Consider the following 15,160-nt stretch of genomic DNA (forward strand, 5'->3'; position numbering starts at 1 on the left):
AGTTTCTTATGGTCTTGCTCAGAGCAGGAGCCATACCGTAGAAACATATAAAATAGTAGGAGTAGGCCATTCGGCCCTGCTCCACCATTCAATATAATCATGACTGACCATCCCACTCAGTGACCTGTTCCTGCTTTGCCCCATGTTTCTGATGGTGGTATGGTCCCAACAGTCGGCTATTGAAACAGCAATTTATCAACAGTTACCAACAGCAGCCACCAGAGGACGCCAATATTAGTGCCAGTAATGTTCCCTATGGATGGGCTTCCCTCTTTCCGTACCTTGCAAGGAGTCCCGAGCAAAGCTGACTTTGGTGCTTTGCCTTTTCATCGACAATGATATGAAATGTAACCTACTCAATTTGGTGTCTGATCTGCATACAACTGATCCTAAAAAAGCTCGTTTAAAGAATTTATTTCAAAACCCCAGCATAAATGACAAATGAGCAACTATTACATTGCCAAGGTTGCTTGATTGAACAGTTTACAGGCCAGTGCAATTGGATTGGTTGCTGCTGTTGATCCCATATGATTCAATTACACTTTCCAACACCCTCCTTAACCCCTGTACACTCTTCTGCACTGTCCTTAAACCTCGATGTGGGGATGCCGGCGTTGGACTGGGGTAGGCACAGTAAGAAGTCTCACAACACCAGGTTAAAGTCCAACAGGTTTATTTAGTAGCACGAGCTTTCGGAGTGCCGCTCCTTCATCAGGTGAGTGGTGAAGAGGCAGCGCTCTGAAAGTTCACGCTACCAAATAAACCTGTTGACTTTAACCTGGTGTTGTGAGACTCCCTACCGTCCTTAAACTGCAACACCCTCCCGCACCCTCCTTAAGTTCCATACACCCACCTTAGATCCCAATATCTTCCTTCACCTTCCTTAAACGCCTCACACCCTCCCATACTCTCCTTAAATCCCATTGTAAAGATGCTCATTCACCAGGTTAGGGAAAACATAACTTGTTTATTTACAGGTTAAAACTATATAGAGGCTTGTGGCAACAATCGGCTCCTGACATGTGCTTACCAGGGTAATTTCCCATGCTGCTCCCTGATTTTGTCCCCGCGCCATATGACCCCTACTCTGCAGGGACAATCACCACATCCTTCCCCCCTTAAATCCTATTGTACAGGTGTCAATGCTCAGTTTACAAGATAATTAAATATTTAGCATATGAATTTAGTCAATTATAAATTAAGTCTTTCAGGAAGTTTCCGAATCCTTGTGAAGTGGTGTAACTCCTCTGCCTGGGCGCTTTCACAGCCGAAACCACAATGACAGGCGCCTATTCAGGGACAGGCAGTTTAATTCTACCTGTTCCCATGGAAACTCGGTTGTGCCTGTTGCAGGACAACCAGGTACTTCAGTGCTAAAACAAGTCAGCAACACTTCCTGATGGCAATATACTTCCCGATGGCAAAACTGGCTGCTGGGGCATCTCTCTTTTTCTCAAATGGTCTACGTGGTTTCGGATGATCCTTCCTTCTCCGTCCACTTGAAAAGACGGGGGTCCACTTTCAGAAGCAATGATTCCAGGGACCCAACTTGGCCCACTACCAAAATCCCTCGAATACACAAAGTCCTCCACCATATATGACCATGTTGACTGACGTGAGTCCTGACTTGCCTTCTGACTGCTTTGGCTGGCCTCTGCCCTCTTGGCAAATTTGGAAACACGAGGCTCAATCTCGTTCCGAGATGGTGGTTCATTCACAGATCTGCTGGTGAGATACTTGCAGTGAGAAAAATACTCCATTATTAAGTCAGCAAGCAACAACTGATGAACGAAAGTAAACACGTCTAATCTAATTCCATTATGGGTTTATTTATCTTTAGCAGAATATGCAAGGAAGCGAACAAAATGTTAACAAGCTTGGTTAAAAAAAAACACCCATAATAATTCACCATTCCCAAAAATGACTTGAGCTCAGATGTGGGGACTGGTGCTTTCTTTCTGTTTCTGACCTTGTCTTCCATGAGGTATAATCCTTCTGTATCTACACAGTATCCCAGGTAGGTATCCCAGGTAGTTATCCCAGGTGGCACGGTGGCACAGTGGTTAGCACTGCTGCCTCACAGTGCCAGGGACCCTGGTTTGATTCCCGGCTTGGGTTACTGTCTGTGTGGAGTTTGCACATTGGCTGCGTGGGTTTCCTCCGGGTGCTCTGGTTTCCTCCCACATTCTGAAAGATGTGCTGGTTAGGTGCATTGACCCAAACAGGCACCGGAGTGTGGCGACTAGGGGAATTAAAGCAAGCCTTACTTGTGACTAATAAATAAACTTTACTTTAGGTTACCTCAGTGGCTTGGATAGTACGTTTCTCCTTCTTAAGGCAAACTTCAGCCTCTTGAAACTTCTTCAGCACCTCCTCTAAGTTTACTAGATGCTGTCAATCCAGTTATGAGAACATTATCAAGGTATGTTACAACTTGTGGCAGTATGCTACAACCCTGCTGCAATCTCTCCATTGTTCTGTGGAAACTCACACATGCTGAAGACACGCTAAAAGGCAGGCACAAGTATTGGAACAAACCACTGTGTGCGTTTATCATGACATAACCTCGGGAAGCATCGTCTAATTCGAGTTGCCAATATGCATGACTCATATCCAGCTTTGTATAAGATTGACCGCAATCCTGCTTTGCATAGAGATCTTCAATCTATATTTTGATTTGATTTATTATTGTCACATGTATTAGTATACAGTGAAAAGTATTGTTTCTTGCGTGCTATGCAAAGCATACCGTTCATAGAGAAGGAAAGGAGAGGGTGCAGAATGTAGTGTTACAGTCATAGCTAAGGTATAAAGAAAGATCAGCTTAATGCAAGGTAGGCCCATTCAAAAGTCTGATGGCAGCAGGGAAGAAGCTGTTTTTGAGTTGGTTGGTACGTGATTTCAGACTTTTGTATCTTTTTCCTGATGGAAGAATGTGGAAGAGAGGATGTCTGGGGAACGTGGGGTCCTTGATTATGCTGGCTGCTTTGCTGAGGCAGCGGGAAGTGTAGACAGAGTCAATGCATGGGAGGCTGGTTTGTGTGATGGATTGGGCTTCATTCATGACCCTTTGTAGTTTCTTGCGGTCTTGGGCAGAGCAGGAGCCATACCAAGCTGTGATACAACCAGAAATAATGCTTTCTATGGTGCATCTGTGGAAGTTGGTGACAGTTGCAGCAGACATGACAAATTTCCTTAGTCTCCTGAGAAAGTGGAGGCATTGGTGGGCTTTCTTAACTATAACATTCGCATGGAGGGACCAGGACAGATTGTTGATGATCTGGACACCTAAAAACTTGATGCTCTCGAACATTTCTACTTCGTCCCCTTGATGTAGACGGGGGCATGCCCTCCACTACGCTTCCTACAGTCGGTGAGTATCTCTTTCGTTTTGTTGACATTGAGGGAGAGATTATTGTCATCGCACCAGCTCACCAGATTCTCTATCTATATCTATATAAACATGATCCAATGTTTTATAGGATAAACGCAAGGATGATAGAAAAAAGCGGTGGGAGAAGATGTCTCATTTACCCAGAGCTATCTGGAAATAACTAGTCTGTGTGCCCCAGCCTGAGTGTTTTGCAGTCAAGTCTCCTCCTCCTCCTGGGGTACAGACAGAACATTCTGGAAAATCTCGGCAGTCCTGGCTGCATCCGTGAAGAGAGAGGAGCAAATATTGTGTCTTGGCGCAACTCCTTCCCGCCCTGGGGTTTGGACCAATGTTTGAGCAAATGAAGGGGACCGTATTCTGCCTTTTGCTTGTGGAAGGCTTGAGGTATCTCTGATGCTGGGCCTGGCTCGAAGAAGCAGCTGGCAAGTGAGGTGGTGTCTCAGCTGGGAGATGGAAGAGGGGGTCAGCAGGGTGAGGGAGGCAGCCAGCTGAGGTGATGTGACCCTGGCTGGAGCTCCATTGCTGGCATGCTAGCTGGAAGATGCACTGTGCGTGTGCATGTGGCTGAATTTATGGACTATCAAAGTCTTTAGCTTCATGAGAGGACAGTCAAAGGGAGAAGGGAAATCTAAAGTCTACGCCTCCCTGCAATGTTCAGTGAAAGACACTTTGCAATTTAGAAAATCACAGCTCCATGATATTGTAGCCATTAAATAAAACACATTGCTCACGATTCATGCTACACGGAGTCATGCAGAGGAGGAAAGTAGGAACTCATTTTCAATTGTTGGTTAAACCTTGATTCACAGTCAGTGCTCTTGGTGGGGCAATCTCAGAGCAGACTCAATATTTCTCAGTAGAGTGATAGCCAATGGACTGCTCGTCAAATCCTTTATGTTTAGACATTTCAATTCATGCTGTAGATCTGAACAGCTCATCCTCTCGACAGGTCAACTATTCTGAGAAATGCACATCATCGCAAATCGATAGCGTGAAGTGGCTCATCCTGACTCTGACATCAGCGGCAAATCTCCTGAGTGAGAGGACTTGGGAGAAACTTTCAACTGCTTCAGCCTCAACACACTGATGTCATGCTGAACAGTGGTTAGCACTGCTGCCTCACAGCGCCAGGGATCAGGGTTTGATTCCCGGCTTGGGTCACTCTCTGTGTGGAGTTTGCACACTCTCCCCGTGTCTGCGTATGCTTCCTCCGGGTGCTCCGGTTAAAAAAAAAGGGGACAGCACGGTGGCGCAGTGGTTAGCACTGCTGCCTCACAGCACCAGGGGTCTGGGTTCGATTCCCGGCTTGGGTCACTGTCTGCGTGGAATTTGCACATTCTCCTTGTGTAGGCGTGGGTTTCCTCTGGGTGATCCGGTTTCCTCCCACAGTCTGAAAGATGTGCAGATTAAGTGCATTGGCCATGCTAAATTCTTCCTCAGTGTACCCGAACAGGCTCCAGAGTGTGGCGACTAGGGGATTTTCACAGTAACTTCATTGCAGTGTTAATGACTAATAAATAAACTTTAACTTTTGCTGTATTCTGATTTTCTTCCTGACTAATTTGCATCTTTTTGTGGAGAACCCTGCCACAGGTCTTGTAGTATGTCCAAACAAATCACATTATAGGGAATCCCCACCTTCTAATGTCCTGACAGTGATCAAATCAAGTTGTCAACTTTAAATTATTCTACATTAAATCGACTGCAACCTACTCGCGAGCAAGCTTTCCTCTATTTTACTGTGTACGAATGTAAGATTTGTGAGGATGTATAGTGAATCAGATCAGATTTGTCGTCTATTTATGCAATACAAACAACTTGCCAGTGCTGTGGAACCACCCCTACAACCATCTTTTGTTACGGTGTGTGGCACAGTGGAACAGTGGTTAGCACTGCTGCCTCACAGCGCCGGGGACCCGGGTTCGATTCCAGCCTTGAGTAAATGGGTGGGATTTTCTGGCCTTGCTCATCCCGAAACCGTAAAATCCTGCCCGAGGTCAACGGAACTACTCATTGTCTGCCCCTCACCCACTCCGATTCCCGTGGCTGGTGGACCAGTAAAATTCCGGCCATTGTACGCGTGGAGTTTGCACATTCTCCACCGGGTGCTCTGGTTTCCTCCCACACTTCAAAGATGTGTGGGTAAGGGGGCTTGCCCATGGTAAAATGCGTGGGGTTAGGGGTAAGATATTCAGAGTCGGTGCAGACTCGATGGGCCAAATGGCCTCCTTCTGCACTGCAGGAATTCTCTGATTCTATGACATTTACAATGACATAACTTACCAGACACAAACTGACATCAAACCAAAGAAAGAGACATTAGGAAAGGTGACCAAAAACAAGGTTGGTTTTAATGAGGTTCTCACAGGAGGAGAGGTGGAGAGCAGAACAGGTTTAGGGAGAAATATGGCCTGGAAATTGAATGAGCAGCTGCAATGGTGAGGGAAACGGATTGTCAAATGCACAAAGAGGCAGGAGATGCAGAAGCTGAATGTTTCAGAGAGGGTTGTTGGGCTGAGTAGGGAGAGGGAAGGACACGGAGAGGTTTGAATGTGAAGATACACATTTTAAAACAAGGACCTATGGCAATTAGGCCATGGTTTCATGGGACTTGGGAGTGGCTTAGAGTCATAGAGGTTTACAGCATGGAAACAGGCCCTTCGGCCCAACTTATTCATGCTGCCCTCTTTTTTTAACCACAAAGTTCGTCCCAATTGCCCACATTTGACCCATATCCCTCTTTACCCATCTTACCCATGTAATTGTCTAAATGATTTTTAAAAGACAAAATTGTTCCCGCCTCTACTACTGCCTCTGGCAGCTCATTCCAGATACTCGCCACCCTCTGTGTGAAAACGTTGCCCCTCTGGACCCTTTTGTATCTCTCCCCTCTCACCTTAAACCTGTGCCCTCTAGTTTTAGGCTCCCCTACCTTTGGGAAAAGATGTTGACTATCTCCCTTATCTATGCCCCTCATTATTTTATAGACTGCTATAAGATCACCCCTACTAAGCCTCCTGTGCTGCAGGGAAAAAAGTTCCAGTCTATCCAGCCTCTCATAACTTAAACCATCAAGTGCCAGTGGCATCGTAGTCAATCTTTTCTGCACTCTTTCTAGTTTAATAATATCCTAGTTTAGGACTTAGGATATGAGCCTCAGTTTTCCGAGCATGGGCTGATATGACTCCATCCAGGAAAATATTGGAATTGTTGAGTCTGGAAGCAAGAATGGTCGGGATGAGGCCTTCAGCATCAGATCATGTGAAAGAGAACTTGGAGATGGGTGATGTTCGGAAGGTGGAGGTAATGATGGAGTGGAAAAGGAGTTGGAAATTGAATGGAATCAATCAATATAGACCCAACATCCACCCATTCATTACACCATCTAATTGGTTACAGAATGAGTTCAAGGTTTTCTATTCTGTACCTCTATTCCAAGTTCAGTGAATTATCCCTTGTTCTGTTCTTACATTTTGATACAAGTTTTACCATTATCTTTTTACATTCGAATGTATATACTACACAAATGTAGCTTTATAGACAGTTCCGAGTTCAGCTCAAAGATCCCACTTTATCCAGATTTTGCGCTCACACAGGGGATCAAGTTCATGACTTGTCCCAGCAGAGGAATCTCACTCCTGTTTCATAGAATCCTCCAGTGCAGAAGGAGGCCATTCGGCCCATCGAGTCTGCACTGACCACAATCCCACCCAGGCCCTATCCTCATAACCCCATGTACCTACCCTAACCAGTCCCCCTGACACAAAGGGGCAATTTAGCATGGCCAATCCACCTAACCCACTCATCTTTGGACTGTGGGAGGAAAGCGGAGCACCCGGAGGAAACCCACGCAGACACAGGGAGAATGTGTAAAGTCCAAAACTCTAGTTCCTCCCGACTAGAAGGTTCAGTGTCACCAGAGCATTCAGAAGAAGGCGCAGTGGCTGACTGTTCCTTTCCCTAACTTTGGGAGGGGATTTCTTTGGGAGACGCTGCGTTGTAGCATCATTATTTCCACACCAATTGACTCAGCACAGCCTGAGGGGGGCAATAGGGCATTTTTAGCTTTCTGTACCAATCAGCTGTTGCTTTCAATGACTGAGCAATTTCCCCTCTGCTTTAGCCTTCACTTCTGAAGCAGTACTAGAGTCTAATTTGCTTGAAATTCAAACTTTTATATCTGATCCCTGCAGTCAGATGTTGTAAAACACTGTCATTCCTACACTGAATCATTAGTTTCCTCATATCTACAACAAATTAATCACATGCCTTTTAAATTAAACTTGGGAGTTCAGAAATAATTACTTCCATTTGTTTTGAATAGAATGAATCATCTAAATGGCTCATTAATGGAAAGTAAATGATTACTGTTGTCACGCAGTTACTTCTGATGATGTACAACAGCCTGTACCATAAGTATCAAATTGATGATCATAATCGTAGATCCCAGTCGAATTTGTGTCATTGTTTGTGTCAGGTTCTCTGTTCCTTTTGCCCATTCCTTTATGTCATATTTTGGACCAACCTGATGAACTGTGTTCCACAGAGAACAGTCTCATCCATTTATCTCCAATCAAACAGACCTTTACCCTGAAGGCTTTTTTGACTTGAAAATTCATCTCCCTAAATGCCAGTGCTTCAGGGGACACTTGGGAGCAAAGGTGTTGCCATTTTGCACCTTCCAGTTTGCCCATATCTTTCATTCATACTCTGGCCCCGGTGACTGGATCACAAACCACACCCTGCTCGCCAAGTGGCCCCCTCACGACAGCGGCAGATCCACAGACTCGAAGGTAAATCGCAGTCGCGGGGGTCAAATCTGTCCAATTCTCCGGTACTCACTCTGCGTGAAAACTGTTTTCATTTGCTACTGAAACCTGCCCCGATATCATCATTCTGTCCATTGTGTCTTGATGGAGGTGGACCGACTTTTGACTGAGGCAGGAATTGTGTCACCCGGAAGGGAGCAGATGTCAAGGACCACGGCAGGTAGGTGGCCTTCCGATACTGATCAGCCATGCTCTAATTTAATAGTGGGGCACCACAACGGGCTGAAGGGTCTTCTCCTTTTCCTATGGAAGTAACTTTCCAGACATAAGAACATAAGAAATAGGAGCAGGAGTAGGCCATCTGGCCCTTCGAGCCTGCCCCGCCATTCAACAAGATCATGGCTGATCTGAAGCGAATCAGTTCCACTTACCCGCCTGCTCCCCATAACCCCTAATTCCCTTATCGATGAGAAAACTATCTACCCGTGATTTAAACATATTCAACGAGGAAGCCTCCACCACTTCAATGGGCAGAGAATTCCAGAGATTCACTACCCTCTGAGAGAAGAAGTTCCCCTTCAACTCTGTTCTGCACATCGCTTGGTCCATATGATTTCTTGGCTCTGCACTCCGAGGGGGCTGGAGAGGAATTCTGTGAAGGATTCATTCCCTCATCGGTTGTGGGTGTTTCACCTCTGCTGAAAGGTGACATGGCAGTGGCGGGGAGTTGTGGGGTGGGGGGGGGGGGGGGGGGGCGGAGGGGAAGGAAGCACTTAGTCATAATGTTCAGCCTTTGGTGAATGTAGAGCAGAGGTGATGAACTAGTTGATCCTTTTCTACCCAAATATATTCTAATGTACTTAACAGTTAACCAGAGAGCGACTCCCTCTGACTCATTCCCCTCCCACCCCTGAGTTTCCAGCAGGGATGGTGATGGTAAGCTTTCTCATTTCTCAGCCTTTTGGCTAAGATCAAGTGTCAGATCAAGCCCAAGATCAGGTGCGATGCCTTTTTTTGTCAGCTTGGATTTTGCTTAAAGTAAAGTAAAGTTTATTAGTGACAAGTAGGCTTTCATTAACACTGCAATGGAGTTACTGTGAAAACCCCCTGGTCGCCACACTCTGGCGCCTGTTCGGATACACTGAAGGAAAATTTAGCATGGCCAATGCACATAACCAGCACATCTTTCAGACTGTGGGAGGAAACCGAAGCACCCGGAAGAAACCCACTCTCTCATTCTGACTCTCTCATGAATCAATCGAGGTGACTCTCCGTCTTAGAGTGTCAGGAGATGCTTTGTCGATGTGTGACCCCCGCTGTGCTAGCCGCAGCTGATGTGGCTTTTAAATTTATATCATGGACCGCGAATTGGATTCAATTCAAACTTGAGTTGGTTTCTGGAGCAAGCAATTAAGGGCTCCACCCTGTCCACTCTGCACGTTGGCTTTGTAACTTCAATCAGGAATAACACATTAAACAGCACCACTAGCTTTCAGACTGCTACTGTTCTATATTCTCGACATCAGTGGTTTCAAGCACCACTCCCTCCCCCACCCCCCACCCCTGCTGGAGTTAAAGCTACATAAAGAAAGCTTTCCTGCAGCCTGCGTTCAATGGTGTCCTCAATGTCTGCAGGGAGTGCAAATTCATGAGGCGTTAATGATATTTGTGATAATGAAATTTATGTTCCTGTCAGCACAGCCTAGCAACTTCATTGCTATTGATTCACATTGCGGTGTGTCCAGATTAGCAAATGTTCATAATAAAGAGAAGAAGCTGGTGAAGGAATGCAGCATCTGCCTCTTATTTCCAAGGTGACGATTGCTTCAGATTCCAAACTCAAATGACTCTGCGTGATTCGGATCCATCTTTTAAAAAAAATCAAAACAATTTAACCGCTGCTGCTTGCATTTTTGAAAGTAAGGGAATCTGCTACATGTTCAATGGGACATGTTGGCTTCCTGCCTCTGTGCAGTATTGGCCATCTCTGCACCCAGCTTGAGGGCTTGGTCTACGAGGCCCTTGATAGACATTCAGCAAATGACTGTGAAACTCAGCAGGTAATAGTGGAGCGGTTTTGTGGAACTAATTAGTGGAACTAATTTGGGGCGGCACGGTGGCACGGTGGTTAGCACTGCTGCCTCACAGCGCCAGGGACCTGGGTTAGATTCCTGGCTCGGGTGGCTGTCTGTGTGGAGTTTGCACATTCTCCCTGTGTCTGCGTGGGTTTCCTCCCGATACTCCGATTTCCTCCCGCAGTCCAAAGATGTGCGGGTTAGGTGGATTGGCCATGCTAACTTGCCCCTTAGTGTCAGGGGGACTGGAGTCATAGAGGTCTACAGCATGGAAACAGGCCCTTCGGCCCAACTTGTCCATGCCGCCTTTTTTTTAAACCCCTAAGCTAATCCCAATTACCCGCATTTGGCCCATATCCCTCTATACCCATCTTACCCACGTAACTGTCTAAATGCTTTTTAAAAGACAAAATTGTATCCGCCTCTCCTACTGTCTCTGGCAGCTTGTTCCAGACACTCACCATCCTCTGTATGAAATAATTGCCCCTCCAGACACTTTTGTATCTCTCCCCTCTCACCTTAAACCTATGCCCTCCAGTTTTATACTCCCCTAACTTTGGGAAAAGATATTGACTATCTCGCTGATCTATGCCCCTCATTATTTTGTAGACCTCTATAAGATCACCCCTCAGTCTTCTACGCTCCAGAGAAAAAACTCCCAGTCTATCAAGCCTCTCCTTATAACTCAAGTCCTGGATTGTGGTCAGTCCATACTCGATGGGCCGAATGGCCTCCTTCTGCTCTGTAGGGATTCTATGATTCTATGTAACTCAGACACCACAAACATGTGTATACAATTGGAGTTTCTAGAAAGTGAAATAAATTGGAGGGAGGGGAAAGAACAGGGGAGGGAGAGAGACAAACATCCCTCTACGAAAGTTCCTTCAGTGGAAATTAGTTGAATCAGAACAGGCTGGGGATTAGTTTTGGGACCATTATGGTCTGTTTGACTGAGCACTGAGCCATTTTTCTTCCCCCTGCCTTGAAGAGTTTGCTGGACTCTTTTTGGTCCGGACATCCTGAGGCTCCGTTTCCTCAAAGATGGCCAGGTATGGTGATGATTTTCTTTGATTTTGATTTGATTTATTATTGTCACATGTATTAGCATGCAGTGAAAAGCATTCTTTCTTGCACGCTATATAGACAAAACATACCATACATCGGGAAGGAAAGGACAGAATGCAGAATATAGTGTTATAGTGGCTAGGATGTAGAGAAAGTTTAACTTAATGCGATGTAGGTCCATTCAAAAGTCTGATGGCAGCAGGGAGGAAGCTGTTCTTGAGTCGGTTGGTACCTTTTGATATCTTTTGTATCTTTTTCCTGACAGAAGAAGGTGGAAGAGAGAATGTCCGGGGAGCGTGAGGTTCTTGATTATGCTGCCTGCTTTTCCAAGGCAGTGGGAAATGTAGACAGAGTCAATGGATGGGAGGCTGGTTTGCATGATGGACTGGGCTTCATTCACAATCCTTCGTAGTTTCTTGTGGCCTTGAGCAGAGCAGGAGCCATACCAAGCTGTTAAACAGCCAGAAGGAATGCTTTTTATGGTGCATCTGTAAAGGTTGGCGAGAGTCGTAGCGGACATTTCAAATTTCCTTAGCTTCCTGAGAAAGTAGGGGCATTGGTGGGCTTTCTTAATTGCATGGAGTGACCAGGACAGGTTATGCTTGATATAAGTTTAAAGGCCGCATCAGCCACGGTTTGCACAGTTTGGGGTAGGCACATCGACAAAGGATCGCCTGACACTGCAGGGTGTGGGGAGGCGATGGCCTAATGGCATTATCACTAGACTATTGAACCAGAAACTCAGCTAATGTTCTGGAGACCCAAGTTCAAATCCTGCCACGGCAGATGGTGGAATTTGAATTCAATAAAAAATATCCTGAATTAAGAATCTACTGATGACCACGAAACCATTGTCGATTGTCAGAAAAACCCATCTGGGTTCACTAATGTCTTTAGGGAAGGAAATCTTCTTTCAAAGAGTGAGGTCATGATGGAATTGTATAGAATTTTGATGAGGCCACAGCTGGAGTATTGTGTGCAGTTCTGGTCACATTATAGGAAGGACATGATCGCACTGGAAGAAGCACAGAGGAGATTCACCAGGATGTTGCCTGGGATGGAACATTAAAATTATAAAGAGAGGTTGGATAGACTTCGGTTGTTTTCTCTGGAGCAGAGAAGACTGAGGGACGACCTGATTGAGGTGTTCAAGATTATGAATGGCATGGACAGGGTGGATTAGGGAGCAGCTATTCTCCTTAGTTACAAGGAGACACAAGTAAAAAATGAGGGGCGGGGGAATTTTTTACTCAGAGGGCGGTGACGGTCTGGAATGCACTGCCTGGGAGGCAGGATGTGTTGCATCCCTTAAAAAGTACCTCGATGAATGCTTGGCACACCATAACATTCAAGGCTATGGGAGTCGGTGCGGACTCAATGGGCCAAAGGGCCTCTTCTGCACTGTAGTATTCTGTGATTTTGTGAAATCTGCTGTCCTTACCTGGTCTGACCTACATGTGACTCCAGAGCCACAGCAATGTGGTTGACTCTCAACTGCCCTCTGAACAAGGGCGACTAGGGATGGGCAATAAACGTTGGCCAGCCAGCGACGCCCATGCCTCACGAAGGAATAACAAAAAAGGTGGCTACTGGGCATTGTTGGATAGCTGACAGAGGGTTCTGAAAGAAGAGCTGCTCTGGCAAATTGCTAGGCCTCAAAACTATTACTTTGTAGCCCACAGCAGTGGAGAGGCACGTTTTGTCTGCCTTTACTGCCGGATAGAAGGATGTGTCCTTGTGCAGAGCTAAGAGAGGACAAGAAACAAGGACATTTCTACAAGTGGTGGCAGAGCACACGGAAATTGCTTTTTGCAGATGGAGATCGAGTTTTGCCTGCAATTCCAATTCCACATAATAAGATAAGGCTTCTATTTGGAGGTGTAAAGTTCTGCTATTTATTTTTCTCGCTCTTCTGACAAGAGCACAAATGATCAGCAATTTAATCCAGAGCGGCATTTCATGCTGCAATTTATGGGCTCTCTAATCATTATTTTCAATATCATGTCTACCATTCCTTGCTTAATTTTTAGGCATTCTCTTTCAAATGCTGTGTGACCTGTTAATAAACTTTAAGGAGCTTTGTTCAAAGTTTCAATACAATGAAATGTTTTTGCCCCAGCAATCTCTACTACAATGTCCGCTACAACTCACACCAACTTTTACAGATGCACCATAGAAAGCATTCTTTCTGGTTGCGTCACAGCTTGGTATGACTCCTGCTCTGCCCAAGACCGTAATAAACTACAAAGCGTTATGAATGTAGCCCAGTCCATCACGCAAACCAGCCTCCCATCCATTGACTCCATCTACACTTCCCGCTGTCTCAGAAAAGCAGCCAGCAGAATCAAGGACCCCACGCACCCCGGACATTCTCCCTTCCACCTTCTTCCGTCGGGAAAAAATACAAAAGTCTGAGGTCAAATACCAATTGACTCAACAACAGCTTCTTTCCTGCTACCATCAGATTTTTGAATGGATCTACCGTATAATAAGTTGATTTTTCTCTACATCCGAGCTATGACTGTATCACTACATTCTACACCCTCTCGTTTCCTACTCTATGAATGGTATGCTTTGTCTGCATAGGGCAAAAGAAACAATACTTTTCATTGTATACTAATACATGTGAGAATAATAAATCAAATCAAAGCGTCCTGAAACACTGATTCTTCGCTGTGATTAAGGGAGTCCTTCATGATCTAGATCATCATCACTCATGATAGTGAATCACAGTGGCCTATCAACTTTGGAGACTTTCACATCCATTAACACAACAAGTTACCAACTAATGATCAGTAAGAATCCTGTAGCTTTTTCTCTCCCTGTTCCATGGATGTTGAGATTAATAGCCACGTCATTACTAGTACCTTAGCATGTATTGTTTTTCTGCTTTCTATTGTGTGAACACTCCCTTCACCCAACACTTATGGATCCCTGGCCAGCTGAGAGTAGTGGTGGGGAACAGGACTCAGTCTCCACTTGCAATACCTCGTAAACAGGACAGGCTGAGGCTGACTTTACATTGTGATTTCCTCAGCATAGCGCTGGTGCAGTATTGAGGGAATGCTGCACTGTCAGAGGCACCATCTTTCAGGTGAGACATTCTCACTCTTGGGCAATCCCTTGAGGATAACTTGCTTCCACACTGGGTGAGTTCTCAGGTACTGAGGAGTTCAAAATGTGACCTACAGCCTCTGCCACAGGTGGGGCAGGTGGTGGTTGGAGGAGAGAGTGGGTGGGTTGCCCAGATTGCCACCCACACCTTTCATTGTCGATGCTTAGTTTCAGCTTGCTCTCTTTGATGAAACTCGAGGCGTTGATCCCCTTCCCAAATGCTTTCCCTCCACTTCAGGCGGTCTTGGGCCAGGGATTCCTTGGTGTTGATGGGGATGTTGCAATTTTTCAAGGAGGCTTTGAGGGTGTCCTTGAAACATTTCCTTTGTCCCCCTCTAGGGGTCACTTGCTGTGACATTAAACTTAGTATCATAGAATCATGGAATCCTACAGTGCAGAAGGAGGCCATTCGGCCCATCGAGTCTGCACCGACCACAATCCCACCCAAGCCCTATCCCATAACCCCATGCATTTATCCTAGCTAGTCCCCCTGTCACCAAGGAGCAATTTAACATGGTCTATCCACCTAACCCGCACATCTTTAGACTGTGGGAGGAAACCGATGCAGACACAAGGAGAGTGTGCAAACTCCACACAGACAGTGACCCATGCCGGGAATCATCATAGAATCATCATAGAAACCCTACAGTCCAGAAAGAGACCATTTGGCCCATCGAGTCTGCACCGACCACAATCCCACCCAGGCCCTACCCCCATATCCCTACATATTTACCCATTAATCC

This window comes from Mustelus asterias, chromosome 22 (genome assembly GCF_964213995.1).
Source record: "Mustelus asterias chromosome 22, sMusAst1.hap1.1, whole genome shotgun sequence".
In the NCBI taxonomy this organism is placed as follows: Eukaryota; Metazoa; Chordata; class Chondrichthyes; order Carcharhiniformes; family Triakidae; genus Mustelus; species Mustelus asterias.